Here is a 19,047-nt window from a genome sequence, read left to right as displayed (position 1 = left end):
CAGATCTAATTCTGTGACTCTTTTACCGGCTGTTTTGAAGGAAGATCAACGTTCACCACAAAAAAATATGTGCACACTGTAATGAAGCAGAGATCAGTTAGTTCCTCACCTTCCGCGCTGACGCCGAGATCGTTTGCTTGCTTCAGTGAAAGTATAACGTGCCTAATGTTTTCGAATCATACATTACATATCACGCCCTGATGTCACGTGTCATTACGGGATCTTTACGGGTTATGTGTGAAAGCACGCACACAGTGTGAAAGTGCAAAATCTAGCGACCCGGGAACAATTGCCGGAACACTGTACCCGTGTATTTGCCGGAATGGCAGTGTGAAAGGAGCTTATGTCACTCTGTCATTTTATCTGTCACTCTATCATTCTTTTGCTCTGTTTGCTCTGACTGTTGTTCTGACATTCTATCCATTACATTTTCTATCTTTAACTCTACTTTTATCGATGGTGCCTCTATAGAAGGTGCAGGTGATGGGGATGGGGCTCTGGCTCTTCTCAGAATTTGGAAGGTAGTAGAGATGCTGCTGTGCTTTCTTGTCCAGTCCTGCGGTGTTGTCGGTACAGGAGAGGTCATCTGTGATGTGCACACCCAGGGACTTGGTTCTGCTCACCCTCTCCACAGTTGCCCCGTTGATGGTCAGAGGAACATGTTGAATGTGCACTCCCCTGAAGTCAACAACAGTCTCCTTCGTCTTCGAGCTTTGCATGCATTGATCCTTCTGATTGGCCCGGACAGTGATGGTTTTTGTTACCGTTACATCATCAATGCACTTGGTGATGCAGGCAGTGACAGTCTCTGAGTACTCCTGGAGGTCTGTGGTGTTATTGTATGTGGCAGCCTGCTTAAACATATTCCAGTCAGTGGTGTCAAAACGGTCTTGAAGAGCCTCTGACGACCCTTCCGGCTACACATGTATCTGTTTGTGTACTGGTTTGGTAACTTCAACAAGCGGTTTGTATGCAGGCATTAGCATGACAGTGATGTGGTCTGAGGTGCCAGGATGGGGGGGGCCTTGTAAGCTCCACTCTGGGTGCTGTAAACAAACTTGCTATTAGTGTAGCATTCTATCTGTTATTCTAACTGTCACTCTATCATTCTGTTGCTCTATTGTTTCTATCTGTCTGGCTATCTATCATTAATGCAAATCATGCAGGCAGTTCTCTTATCCAAGTCTTTAGACTCCCATTCTGCTTTTTTTTTTTTGTATTTGAGGTTCAGCGCTGTGTCTCGTTGTATTATTAGCTAGGATGGATTCGTAAGGTCAGAGGTGACTTCACCACCAGGGCTCTGATGTCAGGTCATATCAGCAGTCAGTGGAAAACTGGTGTTGATTCAGTTGACCTCCCTTGAACACTTTCTTTCATTAGACCGTTTCACAGGAGGAGCGGAGGAAAGACACCAGCTCATGTGATCAGCAGAGAAGCCGAATAATTAGATCCAGAGAGGGAGTATTTTTATTGTTGAATTGCACACACTGTCTGGGACTTTCTGTTGGTAAGACCAAGCGCCAAACCTGTTTGAAAAGAGCCATTATGGTTGCAATTCCGCTTAGTGCCACTGATGTTAGATACTTCGATGCACTATTAATTAAATTATCTAAAATGGCACACTGCATTTGGCTCACGTAACTATTGAATCCTCCGTTTGTACCACTTCTCTCATTTATTTTGCATGTCTGTGTGCACACATCTCGGGTTCAAGCCACGGTTGAAGAGGAGAACACAGTACCACTAATACCAGGCATACTCGTTTTTTAAAATGGGGAATGCATGTGACTTGATCTGTCGATTCACAGTGTGTAAGAGAAACTCATTCACAGGGCTTGTTTCTCACGCCTGAATGAGAATGTCCTCTATCCATCGAGTCAAGTGGTGCATTGTGAAAATTCACCAAAGAAATGCAAATATTGGGAACAGATGTACTGGGCTTCTCTCTTCAGCTGTCATTAGGAACGATCCCATTCTGAAGGACCCACGGCGGTGAGACGGTCCCATAGTCTTTACAAGGGAAAAGCCATGTCACCCCGGCACGTGACTCCTGCCCGATTCTTTAGCTCTTTTCTTTGCAGCTACAAACTCTCAGGAAGGATAAATGGATTTTTATAGTGCACCGAGCCTGAGGGAAGACTCGCACAATGAAGTACACACACAGCCAGATTCTTTTCAGAAGAAAATAGGGAACTTTTAAAAAGTATCAGTCTCTCTAGATCCCTCTTTCACTCTCCAATTTCTTTGAATTTTTGCACCCCGTCCCGTACGAGAGCAGGATGAGAGAATGGAAATTACTTAGACCATGTTTTGTTGCGTTTCTTTTAATGGTGCATATCAGTGAGTTCCTCTCCATTCATTTTAATAAGGGTTTTATTCACTGTAGGAGAATATATGAATCCTAGCTGATGTTTGATGGGTTTTCGTCATATTATTGGACTCTCAGTACAAACTAAAAGTTTCTGATATGTCTCCGTAAAATTGAGAAACATTTCCAAGACACAAATTTTCTACCTCTAAACCTCATACTGCCTGAACCAAACAGAGTAGATACAATTTTATATTTATAATATTTTATTATATTTAATAAAAATAATCATCTTCATCATAAATTTTTTTTTGCTTTACAAAAAATATATAATTTTCTAAATATATAATTTATCTAAATCCGTATTAATAATGATTATAATTTGAGTATTAATAATATTAATTATTATTATTTTTTTTTAATTTTACATTTTGAAAAAATACTATTATTATAATAATTATTATTTATTTTGTTTCCTTTTTACATTTAAAAAAATTTAAATATAATTCTCATTATATAAAATTTTATTCATTATTGTAATTTTGTTCTTATATAATTATATTAGTAGTAGTAGTAGTAGCAGTAGTAGTTTTGCAAAACGTAGAATGCAAAAAAAAAAAAAACTACTAATAAATTCTTTTTTTTTTTTTCTCTCATTTTCTTTTCCTCGTCATCATCTCCCTTCTTTTCATTTTGTTCATACGTCCTCAGGGATACTTCTTGGCACTGGTTTGAGAACTGGTCCGTGTGGCTGTGTTGGCTTTGTCTGGTCATTTCCACGTGATTTGGATTCATCTGCTACTCGTCTTGTCAGAACCGGCCCGCGTCTCGCGGCTGATGCCCACAGAACAGCTGTTTTCACTGGCACTTTCAGAAGAGTTTCGAAGTGGATCTTATAAAAAAGAAAGACGGCAGCTGAGGCGAACAGTCAGCTTCTCTGAGTTTTATCGAAACCATCTCCCCACGGGGTCCGTCAGGGCTTTGGAGAATAAGTTAGCCGTTTTTGGTTAATCAAATTTCTGTTGTTGGAGTTTCTCTTTTAATTAGTGGAAGTTCCTGCTGGGATGTGACAGATGTTCAAAGCTGCCACCACTTCCTCTTTGTCATTGTTTGTTCACTCCGTCGGTTGTGTTTGGTACCCAGCTGTTCAACAGCCTGCTATGAACCCTCACCTCCAGATGCGAATGCATAAACTCTTCACTGCATCGCACCAATTTAACCACCATTAAGACTTGAAATGTGCATTTTGATTGTTTGATAGTGAGTACTCAACAGATTAATCAACTGAGTACTTGAGATGGAGTGAATTGAAAATGTACAGTTGTTTGTTAAATTTTTGGGTTATGTAAATGTGTTGCCATTGTTGAAAACAGATCAAGTTCAAAACATCCCGTCCTGCTTCATTCAGTTGTGCTTAGTCTGCCTCTTTTTTGATTTAATGCCAAAATATAATATCGGCACAACATCGGTATCGGCCGATAAAAGCTTAAAATGACCATCATCGGTATCGGCCGATATGAATATTTCTGCCGATGAGCCATCGTGAAATAATTGACCTGTTTTTTAGGTGTGAATGTCTGTCTACATTTGTAAAATAATACATTTATGGTAGAATCAGTAAATATTTCTCTTCAGTAAAATTAAAGTTTAAATATATCAGGCGAAAAAATTGTATGTATATATTGGTATCGGCCAAAATTATTTTGAAAATATCGGCATATCGAATATCGGCCAAAATCCAATATCGTGCATCCCTAGTACTAAGAATAAATTTAAATAGACATTAATTACACCATGAAATAAAAATAAAAACAGTAAATAGACATTTTTCTAGAGTTGTTCTGTATACAACAAGAAACATACAGCCTGACCAGTGTGAACTGATTCACAAACAAATGACTCTTATGAACCAATTCTTTTAAATGAATCTTAAACTTGTGTTTACACCACAAAATAATATATAGACAGTAAATAGACAATTTCTTTGCATTGTTCTGTTTGCACCAACAAACATACAGTGAGACCAATAAATCCTCTAAAAAAACAGTTCTTTTAAATGAATCTCAATTCTATTTAATTGGGGATTTGATTTCCCGGGAACACATGATAGGTAAAAATTGATAGCCTGAATGCACTGTAAGTCGCTTTGGATAAAAGCATCTGCTAAATGCATGAATTAAATTAAATTAAATATATATAAATGTAAGCATTTTTTGTCATGTTTATTGGATTTTAAGCTGTGTTCAGTGTGTTAGAGTCATGCACTTGTGTCTCTAAAGACGACGTCACAGTCTCTTTCATAGCTTTTCCTGCTAATGGGCAAAAGCAACAAAACCTCCCTCTGTGCTTTTAGCTCTTTCCTCATCTCTCAGTTTGTTGGCTTTTGCTGTAGACAGGTAATGGAGCTGATGGCGAGTGTTTTTCTTCCTCTTGTACCCGTGCCCACACCCTGTAACGGTGCCTGTCAGCTGCCAGCGCTGCTCTCAGAACACAAAATCTTTATAAATCGCCTCCAGAGCCGTTCATTTATTTTTCATGGGCTAATTTTAGACCCAGGAGTGTGGAGCTCCAGCTCCGCTGTGGAGCTCAGAGTGAGATGGAGAAATCACAGTCCTCATTTTGCCCTTCGTATCTTATCTAGAAGGGTTTATCTAGATTTTTTTTTAGCTGCAGTATTTTTAGTGGCACTGCTTTAATGTGGATGAGCTCAGTGATGCAACATTTCAGAGGGTTTTAGCGTGCCGACATTGGTGCAGATGCTACTGTTAATGCCAAACCTGAGAAAACACGGAGAAGTTTTTCTTTCTGAAGCAGCTTTAATGCAACATTATATATTAGATTCATCACCATTAAATGTATATTTCAAGACAGTTGCTGACTGATCTTGCATCGCCTTAGGACACATTAATTAATTTGTTAGGATTGAAAAGATTGCAGATATTTACATTCATGTATTTGGCAGATGCTTTTATTCATAAGTGCATTTAATCAGTTCATGCATGCTAATATTTGTTTGAGCATCTGTCATTTGGTTTTAAAATGCAACACAATAGTCACTTGTCTTGCATTTTAAAATTGCATGTTAAATTAGAAAGAAACTTCATGAAAGTTCATTTAAAAATAAAAAGTTTTCTGAATCAGGAGAGAAATCTGCACAGATCAAGAACCGTTTACAAGCCAAAACAGCTCTAAAAATATGTGTTGGGTGAAATTGTATGTAAGAGACAACAGGAGATGGACTTTTTCACTGGAGGAAGCGTTATCATGGATTATGGACTCAGTAGCTTGAAGTTAAAATGCCCTGATGGATGTTTCTTTCAAACATGCAGCTTTTCACTTTAAAAGACATTAACTAATGGACTTGAGTGGTGTGGATTACTTGTGACGTTTTTATCAGCTGTTTGGATTCCCTGCAGATGTGATCCACTGGTGAGCAAGTGATGTAATGCTACATTTCTCCAAATCTGATGAAGAAACATGCTCATCTACATACGCAATTGCTTGAGGGTGAGCACATTTTCAGCAAATTTTCATTTTTGGGTGAACGATTCCTTTAAGACTAACTAGGATGGGGTTGTACGAGCTCGGTTTTTCACATAAACACCCGTTTAGGATTATTGCATGCCACATATATGAATCAAATGTGAGAGATTTATCCCATCAGGCAGCAGTTAAACCTTCACGCTCGGTCTCCTGTTGTCCGTTAGTGTATGAGTTTTGGTTGAGTGGCTCGGTTTAGTCCTGTGTTGCCAGAAGCCTGCTCACGGTCTGCTGTGACTAAACAAAGCCTGCCAGAGCTGGAGCGTCATGATAGAAATAAACGCTTGCCAGCTTCTGCTCTTTGCAAAGAATATCCCGTTTCACAAGAAGTCACAATACCAGTGTAAAATGCGTGGCAAACGACATATCCCAGTGCAATCGTATCTCATACATGATGCATTTAATTTTTTTTGGAAGCAAATTAGATGCATTCTGTCATTGGGGACGGCTGGATCAAGCTAGGGTTGCCTAGCAATCGAGTCAGTCGTGTGTTGTTGGTTCCCTCTTTCTGAAGCACTAATGAGGGTTGATGGGAGCGACTGAGTGTTTCCAGTTGACAGCTGACATCAGATGGAGAGACGGGATGATTGAGAGTGAAACCGTGAACGAATGGAAGCACGAAACACTCAGCAGCTGCTGTGGGACGTCCCCTTGGGTCACTGTAAGCAAATCTATCTGAAGAATCGGTCTCAACGGATTCTTGAAGAATATGAGAAATTAATTGCTTTCTATTCTAAAGGCACATCAGGTTTGTGCATTTATAATATTATGTGTGAATAAATGAGCTGTTTAAAGACAGAGCACTGCTTATCTAAACAACAATTTGACTTCAGATGTGAATTATGGTCCTTATATATTAAATAATGATTTTGTTAGTAATTTTAATCGTTAGTTAGAGTCTTTTTTTGGCCAATTAGTTTCATTGTTTATTTTAGTTAGTTACTTTGGTTAGTTTAAAAAAAAAATATTCAATTGTTTATATGTTTTGTTTTTAGTTAGTTATTTTAGTAATTTATTTTGTTATTTAAGTCACCTAAGTTTAGTTGTTTAGTTCGTTAAGGCAGTTTATTTATTTATTTAAGTCACTGGTTTTATTTTTAGCTGTTTAAATATTTTAGTAATTTAGTAAGTAGTTAGCTATTTCGTTTTTTTATTTATTTTTTTATTTTTTAAATATTTACTTAGCTGTTTTAGTTTAGCTTAGTCATTGTAGTCTTGAATTTATTTGAGTATTTTTAGTCATTTATTTTTGTTATTTTAAGTTAGTTATTTTAGTTTATTTTTGTAGTTGTTTGTTTAGCTGTTGTTAAGTTATTTTGTTTCTTATATTGCATAATTTAGTCTGTTTTATTAAATTTTTTTGTTAAACTGATTGATGACCACAATATTTACCTTAGTGAAAATTTCATGCATATCATTTTTTGACATTTTCCCATATTTTTGGATTAATTCCTGTGGTTCAGAGCTTAATTCACTGACTCATTTTTTGCATCTCTCTGCCAAACAAGTGTGGTCAGCTGTGGACAAGTTGCCCGAAAAATTATTACCGTGTTTCTAGTTAAACTGGCCTTGTTCTGTACATGGCTATGTTCAGTCCAGTCTGTTTGTACTCTGAAGTGTTTATGTATTTAGACTAAATTATTGAATTAAATGAGTATAGGCCGTCCTCCTTTTTGCTTTGGAGAGTCGTACTATGTTAAGAAAGGAATGCAATCACACTTTTTAACTGCATACTGCTCACTATATACTGAGAACTGCCTTCTCTGTTTTAGAAAAGGAATGGCAAAGAGTATGCAATGATAAGTCGTTAAACACTAGTGCACTATACTGTTAGCACATTTTCTGTGTGTGCAATTCTGTAGAAATCAACGTATATTGCCTTTTTATGGCCGATACCCAGAAACATTCAGGTTTATGTTTATTTTTATGTTTTAGTGACAATTAACCAATAAGCAGAACCACATTATTTTCATGTTTTATTTGATTATTTATTATTGTATCTGTCTTTTATTCTCTCTCCCTCTCTCACCTTTTATTTTGGCATGTGTTTGGTGATCAGAGAACACTGCTAATTACTCCCTGCTTCAACTCGCTCAGCTCTCAGTGTGTGTGTGTGTGTGTGTGTGTGTGTGTTTGTGTGTGTGTTTGTGTGTGTGTTTGTGTGTGTGTGTGTGTGTGCGTGCGGGGTATCTGAAGTGTCCATCACATATCAAAAGCCTCACTGTCATGTGAAGTATGCTGTGCTCCTCCAGGTCATCCTGTTCAAGTGTGCATGAGATGCCGGATGGTGTGTGTGTGTGTGTGTGTGTGTGTGTGAGTGTGTAGTGCCGATCAACTCTGGCTTTCTGGAGTCCGTCTTTCTCCCAAATCTGAATCTGAAGCATTGTTTTGTCCTCAACCCCTTCACCCTGCACAGCGGATCAAAGTGAAACCTTCTCAAGGGAAGGCCACACCACACGAATCCAGCGCAATTAAGCTTCGCCAATTACTTCCACTCTGACGACCCTTTATTAGATTCTTTCCAAGTTGCATTGATGCTGAGGAGGAATGGGGGAGGGACTGTAGCCGAACATGAGTGTCCTGATGTAGAAAAGTGAGCGGATTATTCCACACACACACACACACACACTGCGCGTCATTGTGAGCAGTGGAAGTAAAACCAGCTGTGAGCTCACTGCACTGCTGAACACAGAGCGTAACCAGCCAACCATCAGCAAACACTGGAGAGCAGCACAGCAGACTGCTGCAGGATCACTGAGAGCTGCCAGAGACAGAAGAGCACGGGGACCACAGGCCTCCATCCATCCATCCATCCTTCTATCGTTCTATGATTCCATCCATCCATCCATCCATCTATCGTTCTATGATTCCATCCATCCATCTATCTATCTATCGTTCTATGATTCCATCCATCCATCTATCTATCCATCTATCTATCATTCTACCATTCCATTCATCTATCGTTCTTTCATTCTACCATTCATCCATCCATCTTTCATTCTACCATTCCATCCATCCATACATCTATCCATTGTTCCATCATTCATCCATCATCCATCTATCTATCATTCTACTATTCCATTCATCTATCTATCGTTCTATCATTCTACCATTCATCCATCCATCCATCTATCTATCATTCTACCATTCCATCCATCCAACGTTCTATCATTCATCCATCCTTCCATTCATCCATCCATCCATCCATCTATAGTTCTATTGTTCCGTCCGCCTGTCTGTCCATCCATTGTTCTACCGTTCCGTCCATCCATCCATCCGTATGTCTTTCCGTCATTTTGTCTATCATTCTGTTATTCTATCTATACTATCTATAGTTACAGTGTTATATCTATCTGTAATTTTCTCTGACACTTAACTTCATCTCCGCTGAACCGTTAATAACTGCCAGAAATGCAGTGTCCCCAAAGTTGAAAGAATCTGCCAGAAGAACCTAATATTCTGCAGTCACATTTCTCTCTGTACGACTGATGCCTAGAGCGCTGCTGCACTCGCTGATGGTTCCAGATGTTTGCTGTTGCCGCCTACAGAATTGATGTTGAAATGCACAGATGCTGGAACATATGTAAAGTTGCCATGCAGAATATTTGTCGGCGAGGTTAAATCGTTTGCAGAGCTCAACGTGTACATGGATTCCTCCAGCACTCTTCTCTCGGCATGTATTAAACCGCGTAGAGGAACAATGGGGGTATTTTAGTCTTTGTGTCGTTCTTCTCGTCGTTCATCCCAGTAAGGTTAAATGTCACAGTCTAGCGCTGGCCCTTTACATATGATAATGAGGGTGGTGGTTGTGTGGGGGGGGGCGTAAATTAGCGCGGCAGCTGTGAGCATATTCGCTAACTCAGCCCCCAAGTGCATGCAACCCTTTCTCCTCAACTTTCACCTCCTCTTTGCCTCTTTCCCGTTGTCTTCCTATGGGTTCCAGCCAGTTGTTTCGGATCATTTGAAGACTTTGCTTTCCATAATGAAGCAACTAAAGGCCTGCACTCGAGCAGTGGATGTAGGAACAAGTGTGGATTGTACATCCAGGAGCTGTTGGGAGAGTATTTTAGGTATGTTAAATGCTTCTCAAATCAAATGAACTTTTTTGTCGCTGTTGAACGGGAGCCAACAGCAATGCCGAAGCCCTTATTTTGCAAAAACAGACTGTGTTTGGAGTAATTAAATGATGTGCATAAAGTTTAAATGATGTTCACTGACAGCGATTTAATAGATTAAGTGCTAGAGGGTGTATCTCGACTCGTGGCATCTGTATTTCATCATTTCTAATTTGCATAAGTTGAGCTCAATGAAAATGTCTGGTTGCTTCATTGTTTGAAAATTGCTGTCATTTCCAAATGGTTCATTACACAAAAACTTGTAAGTGAATTAGTTTTAAGACAAGGATTCATGTGTATAGTCGGTCAAAGGCACAGACTAGTTAGGGCAAAACAATTGTTTTACATGCATTGCTCGATTTTGGGCTATTTGGCTTCTGTAAAGTCTTCTGTCAGACTAGAGGAAAGAAAACATGCAAAATGGCTTTATCTAATGTGCTGATTTTTGGAAATGTGTGCAAGTTAGTGCATGTTGAATTAGATAATGCCTAATTTGCATATTTGGCTATAAACTTATAATATAGCTGTCTTAATGTACTGTGATTAATCAGCTGGCGAAGTATGGTAATTTCTATTAGTCACAGTTTTTACCCTGTACACCTGTAGTGTCTTTCCTCATGTAGCTGACTAAATAACATGATCCCAATTGCATTGTGAAGTTATTAGGGAAATATTAAATTATTAATGTACATTTTACACAGAAAATGTGATGCACAAGCAAGCACCAATGTTGTAGGTCGATATCTTTATTCATCTGATGATGCTTGACTTCAGGGGTTTTGTGAAGCTGTCTCAAAGTGTTTTTGCTCAGCAAACATTATTTCACTGTGATGTGACAAAGTGCATATATATATATATAAATTTGCTAAACTAAACAAAAGTAAAAGAACCTAGCTCATGTAATATTTATTTCAGGCTCTGATGGATGTGCAGCGCCTCGTTTCATTGACTGTTTGTAAAGATGGACTCCAGAACCTCTTTAAACCTCATTTTGTGTAAAGTGTTTTCTCGCGCTCGTTCGCTGGCCGGTGGGATCGTGGTCCAGTAATGGCTGGCGTGCAGTCTGTGTTGCTGGTATATTGTTGTGGCCTGCTGAGGCACATTGTCTTTGCTAGCCGCACTGTTATGAGAGCTTTTCCAGCGCTGCCACAACAGATGGTTGATTTGAAAGAGGCCCACCGAGGAGCTGGAGCCATCAGATGTCTCCTTTAGAGAGGCCAAGAACAAACACGAGCCCCTTCAGTCGAAACGCTCCGATCCACCAGCTGTACAAGATCAAAGTCAAGGCTGTGAGACGTGAACTGCTCGGAAATTATCCATTTCATTTGTGTGTTCTTGGAAACATTTTCAGATCGCAACCAAAATGGGATGCAGATCAAATCTCAGAGCCACAGAGACGTCATTCAGACTCTGTCTTGTGCATCTCAGATGAGTATTACCGTACTTTTGTAAGTGTATTGTATATTTTAGTTTTAGTTTTAAACCAGAGCAGCTGTTTTTGAATAATACTTACTTATGGCTCATATTATGTCAAAGATTTTAATTTTATTATTTTATTTGTATTAAAGTTCCACAATTTACCACATGCAGGTATAGAGGTTTATCTATCTTTTATTTTATTTTTTTTTATTTATTTATTATTATTATTATTATTATTTATTTTTTTCAGTGTCCTAACCTGTAGAGGTATTTTGTATTGGTATTTTTTTTTTGTTGTTGTTGTTTTTTTATTGTCAGCAGTGCATAAACCATTCATCTGAGCAGCTGGATATGTTATTTATAGCTGATATTATCTCAAAGATTCATGTTTGCAGAAATTCAGTGCTTATTCTTCATTTCAGGATGTGCATTGAGTTACTACAGAAGCATGCAACCTCGAGTACGCACTTAAACCTAGTATGCAGAAGTGAGGCTTGAAAAACACTTTATTTTATTTATTTAGTTCAAACATTTTTCTCTCTCTATATCTTGCTTTGCTCACCATTACATTGAGTACAGGAGCCTTAGATGTGCTAATGCATCATGGGGGTCGAAAACCGGTTCATGCACTTTGTCTTGATCTCTTCCTGTTTCAAGGCTCGGCACAGTAGATGTGCAGTTTACTCTGTTGGAGTATGCAAAGTGAATGAACTCTAGCCTCTTCAGTTTCTCCAGATCCTGTGTTTTTTCACAGATGTGCCGTGTGTTTTATTTGCAGTAAACCCCGTCCCCACAACAAACAACTCAACTCAACTCTACAATTTATGCAGATTTCTGTATTTTCCAGCCTGAATAATTCCCCACATGCTGCTCCACACAAACACGATCTCTGCAGGCTCTGTGAGTTTGAGTCCCTTACACCACATGCACTAATTCACTTCCCAAATTTGTCATGAGTATCGTGTATAAATCTGGTTTAAACAAAATAAACATCTTGCAATAATTTTCCACCAAGCTTTATAATTTAATTTTTGAAAGTAAAGAAATCAAGACAGCCATAAATATATAGTGTTGCTATTTTAACTGTTAGGTAAAATAATAGCAGTAGTAGTAATTATTATTATATTATCATAATGTAAACTTATCTATTATGTAATTAACTTATCTAATTTTATTTTACAGTACAACAGTTTTATTGCAAAAGTAAAAAATTATTAGATTTGTATCATTTAAAAAGAATAACAAATTAATAATAATAATAATAAGTTATTCTTTTAAAATACCCTTGAATAAATTTTAATAATATAAATGTTAATAAAATAAAAATTTAGCAATTTAATAAAAATTTAGCAATTTAATATATATATATATATATATATATATATATATATATATATATATATATATATATATATATATATAAAATATGATTTTCTTTAATGTTTTTATTATTGGAATTAGTATATTTATTGTTTGATACTTTTTTGATATTTTTTTAATTCAAATCTTTATTATTTATAATTCAATAATACATTTAGTAATTTAATTATATAATAAATTACATTTAATTTTAAGTTAAATTCTGTAAATATTATTTTGAGTAATAATACTAGTGATTATTACAATTATGATTATTATAAAAATACTCACTTTTAATTTATAATGCAATAGTATTGCAATTATTTTTTATATATTTTTTATAATAATAATTTTTGGCATCAAAGTGTTGATTAATAAACTATTATTTTGAATAATAATAATAATAATAATAGTTCTCTGATCATATGGCAGACTGCTGCTCTTGTAGATGCTCCATGCTGTGAAAATGTGGTTCCACCAGCAACAAGTGTCCTGGAAGGAGCGTCACATACAGCTCGAAAAAGGGCCGTGTCTTCAGGGATGGGTGTTTAATATGGGCTACTGGCCAGCAATTTCATTTGGACCGAGGATAGATGGCTCTGCTAACAGCACACTTCTATTTTCTGTGGAAGGAAGGATCTGGGGATTTGAGAGGGGAGCATTCCAGCTGCTCCGGGGCAAACCGTTGACACTGCTTTGGCTCTAAAACTTCAGAAGTTCTCTTTGTCCTTAGCACAAGTCTTCTTTAACATTCTACTGCTTGCAAAAGCTGTCAATGTGTTTGGAAACGTGTCAGAAGTCAATCTCATCACTGCCGTTAGTGGGAATTAGCATCGCTTTTTTTTCAGATCAATTACTGTCTTCGCAGAGCAACAGTTTAAAGTCGATCTTGGCAGGTGACATGTTCATAGCTGATCACCTGAATAATAAAACATCTGACCTAATGCCATTGATCTGAAGGGAATATTACACTAGTTTCTAGTTATTTTGTTTTTATTTAATAATAGCAATAATAAAATATTTATTTTTATCACTTAATAAAAATATAAAAAGTTATTATCTTAATTCTTAAAAGCATTATTAATGTATCAATACCAATAATAATAATTATTATTATGATTATTATGATTATTATTATTTATCATGCTGTGAAATATAAAATTTTGTAATTTTACAGCAAAATATTGCAGTAGTTTAAGTTTTTATTTTTATTTAATAATATAAAAATAAATATTTTTGTTATTATTATTGTTATTACTTATAAATGTGGATTTAGATTTATCGGCCAACATATCGGTTATCAGGTTTCATATTTAAAGAATTATCGGTTATCGTATCGGCCATAATTTTCATATCGGTGCACCTTTAATTATTATTATTATTTTTATTACTTATAATTATACATTTTAATTATTTTACTTAAATTTTTTTATTTTAATAATAATAAGTATTTTTATTATTAGGGATGCACGATATAACGACACCACATTGGTATCGGCCGATAAATGTTAATTTTTCTGGTATCGTTATCGAACCGATAAGAGAATTTGTTCGATATCTTAGAGACAATAAACAATGCATTATTTCCTGCAGAGACACTTCAGATGCATACTGTTCACCATGATGGTTTTTTTATTGCTTGAAATATAATTGGAAACACTTTGAAAAGGAAAATACAGTGAACTGCAACATATGCATCATGACTGTCCTCTTTCAACGCACTCAACTGTTTTATCGCCTTAATTTTTAATGTTTTCCAGTAACTTGTTTCCATTATTAAAGCATAATTTTATTTATTTTGTAAGGCTTTATGTTTGATTTATGTTGAAGTGTTTAATTTAGTGTTGGAATTAGATTTATCGGCCAACATATCGGTTATCGGCTTTCATATTTAAAGAATTATCGGTTATCGGTATCGGCCAACATTTTCATATCCGTGCATCCTTAATTATTATTATTATTGTTATTATTATAATTTTTTTGCCATAATGATATGTAACCATAACATTTTGGCCTAACTGTGCAGCCGTTCAAACAGGAACAGCAAACCTGTTTTTAAAATCAAATTATAAATAGCTATTGTAATTTTTATCTGAAAAGTAACAATTAGATTTCCTCTCCAAATGGTGCAGCTCAGATTCTATTCACAGTTTCCTTTTCTCTCTTTGCAGTGACTGAATGTGGTGCACCTCTGCTCTCTAGTCTTTTATCTCCTGCTCAGTTTCTTTTTTCTGTCTCGGACCCGTTTTTTAGCGTCTCTTTGATCGTCTGATCCGTGGTCGCTCTCCCTCGTCGCTCAAAATGAAATTTCTCTCTGTAACTTTTTCAGCTACCAACTGTTGATGAGCGAAGGGTGTGATTCCCTACAAAAACTGGCTATTAAATTCCCAGCGGCGCTCGACACAGGCTTCAAAGAGCCCGGCCCGTCTTATTACAGAGGAGCTTATAGACTCATAACATCCAGAGTAACACGCTGGTGCTAATTTGAGCATCAGCTTGAGGTGGACGCCTCCCCGTCGAGAGGCCGGAGTTATGAGCCGCGGATAAAAGGAAGGGTGTGTTTCGGGGGCCGTTTGGATCTGTGTTCGGGAGGGTTGTATGAGCTGACTTGGCCTTCTTCCCAAACAAACACGCACCGTTAATAATAGCCCATCAGCGGGGCGAGAATCTGTTCCTAATAATGAACTTAACTGGCCTAATGGTTTAATTGCTGGAGTTTTGTTAACAAGACTTGGTCCGTTTTCATTTCGCCTTGATCTTTTAAATTAAGTTTTAGTTTAATGTGTAGAAGTTAAGTAATTAATGTAAATATATTAAATATAAATATTATTTCGTAATTTACTTGTTGAATTTTTACAGTTGCAGTTTAAAATAAAATTATTATGTTTTCTGAAATACTCAAGTTTTTATTTTATAGAAAAATATAAGTTGTAATATTAAATATTTATGTTAAATATTTATCAATTTGTTTATTAATCACTTTAATATTTGTATGTGGTAGTAGTAATATATATATTAAAATAACAATAATTTTAAATATAAACATTTTATAATAATAATAATGTTGGTATTACTACTAATAATGTTACTTAAAAAATATAAAACAACAACAATAAAAAAATTACATGGTTTAATGTTTGGAAATTTGAGAAATTAATAAATATAATAAATTCATATATTAGTTTGTACATTTTTAGTAATTTCACAGTTGCAATATTAAATAAAATTATATTATTTTCAGAATTGTTTTACAGCTAAATATAATTTATAATATTTAATATTTATATATTAAATATTCAATGTCTTAATTTGTTTCTTAAATTTCTTTAATATTTAGATTTAGTAGTAGTTATAATAAAATTATAATATCAGTTAGTATTGTTATCAATAATAATAATAATAATAATAATAGTAGTAATAAATAAATATAAAAAATATTTTTTTATTATTAGTTAATAATAGTTATCATTATTATTATCATTATTATTATTATTATTATTCCATAGCCAAATTTTGATGTAATCACAAAATTTGGCAAATTGTGCATTTAAATGGTGATTTAGAAAAACAAAAATTCCAGTGAAGCAGAAATGTTCAGAGTGTTTGTGGATCTGGAGATGTCAGTGTCTGGTTACCGTCTCCCATTCTGACAATTTAGTGAGGAATTTAATAATCGGCCCCCCGAATCACCTCAAGGTTAAAACAGCGGCCCTGAAGTGTGATTGAAAGCAGAGCAGTAGTCTGAAGAGGTGAACTTGAGCGAGGTGTAAATTGCTTGTTCTTGTTGTTTTGTGTTCTCAGATAATAGACTGTGAGCTCTTTATTTAACCTGAATGAAGACACAAATAAACATTGTTGGTTAAAGGATGTACATGCTAGCCGAGTTTGAAAAGGAAGGTCTCCCTGAATAGGTTCATTACCTCATTTTGGCATTGGGCCATTCATTATTTATGAAAGCACTTTAGTGCCTTTTCATGCTGTTAGTTGTCTGGTTATAGTCAATGTTATTTTAACTGAACTGACTGCTTCTTGCCAGCCACTTGTTATTGCAGTCATTGCTATTAGTGGCTATTATTGTTCAAAAGCCAAGTATTAAACTTTCCCACATAACTTGAACTGTTCGTGCTATTCGCATGAATGATTGTTGAAGATATCTTGCTGTTGCTTACATTTTATTTTTCATCTGATGGAGTATAAAAAAAAGCTTTTTTAGTCCTGATGAAGGCTGAAATGCATTAACACAACCAAGGACTGATTTTCTAAGGCAGCACCTTTTTAAATCTATTAAAAATACATCTTATATAAAACTATTAAAATGGATGCATCAAAATGAAAATTCTGGGCTGAAACGTTAGAAAAATTTCATTGTATCCTGAATTAAAATGTCAAAAGAACATAAGAGAATGACTAAAACTTAAACTAAAAAAAAAATATATATATATATATATAAAGATCATTCAAATTATTTTTAAATACTAATAATGTTCTAATATACTAAATATACTAATAATACTAATAATTAAAAAATCGAATAATGTTCGATTTTTTTGTACTTTTTGCTTATTCTTCTGTACTATTAGAGAGATTGTTGGTGTGTGAATTCAGAAATTGATTTAGAGTATTAATATTTGTCTTCTCAGTATATTGGAGATCTAGTGTTGTGTGGGTCATGCTCTCAGTAACCTCTCTGCTGAAGCACAGCTCTTCTGTCAGAGCCGGTTTGGATGATGAGGAGGTTTGCAGTGACCCCTGCGCTCATGGGAATCACAGCATTCAGCGCTTTCTGCCCTGCATATCCCACATCTTTAATATAGTGCATTAAAAACAATACTATGATATGATTTAAGGCATTTTTGAAATAATCAAATTAAATATGAGATATAAATTATGAGCTCAAACCTTTCTAATAAAACACAAACCGTAAACCTTAAACTTGCAACTCTTTAAAAACAAAAACATCAACTGTAATAATCTAACTAGATTATTATTATTATTAATGCAAAACTTGTCTCTGCGGTGACACAGTGTCTGCAGTGTGATTTAAAAATAATTGTGTGGAAAAAAGGTTAAGTAAAAGATTAATAGTAAAAATAAAGAAAGAAAAATAATGGTCCATGCACAACTACAACTTGCTGCTATGATGCCTATGTTGTGATTTATTATAAATAATTGCGTGGAAATAAGATGTGTAAAATAAAAAATGTTTTTAAAAAAATTACCTTTTTTATTTTATATATATATATATATATATTTTTTTTTTTTTGCCCATTCACAACTCTGCTACAAGTACGATAGCACAATGTCTATGATATGGTTTATTATAAATAATTGCATTCAAGTGGATAAATTTAACATTTTAATTAATAATCAAACAATAAATAAATTTATTAAAAATAAAAGTTGTGCCCATTCACACCTCACTGCTATTTTGCCACAATAGCTACACTGTGGTTTATTACAAAATTATAATTAAAAAAACAAAAAACAAAACATAAAAAGAATAATAGTTATGCCCATCCACAACTTTCTATTAAAATGTCAGTATGTCACAATAACTACAGTGTGATTTATTTTAACAGTTTTATGCAAATAGGTTAAGTAAACAGAAATAAATATTATATATAAAACTAAAAATAACTTCAGCTAAGGGGTGTGCAAAAAATCAAATGCAATTTTTTTTTCATGCACATCTCATCAGTAAAGACGCTCCTGTAATTAGAAGTATTATCTCCAGCACGTGTGTTCAGATCATGGTTGCCAGGTTTTCATAAAAAATCCTGCCCTGTTGCTTCTCAAAACTAGTCCAAAACTTGCCCAATCGCGTATCCAGGAGGTTCCCCGAAAAAAAAAATGGTTTCCGGGGTTAAAATATAAGTTTTATGGCATGGTTCCCTTGGTAAAATTTGCATTTTAGGGTCTAAATATCACGTTATTGGTATTTTCGCTTCGACCCGCGGACATGAAAAACAACCACAGACTTGGCAACATTGGTTGGCATTTACTACACAGAGCCGTAATTTTAAAATCGGTGGCGATTCTTTGTCGATTTTGAAAGCGATTTTGTGTTAGTTGTCGGTAGACTACGGCTCTGTGCAGTTACTGCCGCTCCACCTGAACCAGTGTTGCCAAGTCTGCAGTTGTTTTTCATGTCCGCGGTTCGAAGCAATCCCAATACCAATAACGTGATATTTAGCCCCTAAAATGTGAATTTTACCAAGACAGCCATACCAAAAAAAAAAAAGTATATTTTAACCCTGGGAAGCAATTTTTAATCTGGGAACCTCCTGGAATCGCGATTAGTTTTGG

General features: G+C 35.4%; 1 protein-coding gene across 3 annotated transcripts in view; it reads left to right on the top strand.

The window, feature by feature from the left end:
- LOC113112354 (signal-induced proliferation-associated 1-like protein 2) overlaps window positions 1–19,047 on the top strand; it is a 107,595-nt gene that overhangs the window by 18,044 nt on the left and 70,504 nt on the right. The window contains exon 1 of one of the 3 annotated variants that reach the window (XM_026277823.1): window positions 9,137–9,918. The exons of the other annotated variants lie outside the window; for them this stretch is intronic. The gene's annotated coding sequence lies outside the window, so the exon portion shown is untranslated. Of the gene's footprint in view, window positions 1–9,136; window positions 9,919–19,047 lie in introns of those variants that run through there. 3 annotated transcript variants of the gene reach the window in all.

Source organism: Carassius auratus, chromosome 13 (assembly GCF_003368295.1).
Source record: "Carassius auratus strain Wakin chromosome 13, ASM336829v1, whole genome shotgun sequence".
Taxonomy (NCBI): Eukaryota; Metazoa; Chordata; class Actinopteri; order Cypriniformes; family Cyprinidae; genus Carassius; species Carassius auratus.
Note: the sequence above shows the minus strand (reverse complement) of the source record. Positions and strands in the feature narration are given on the sequence as shown.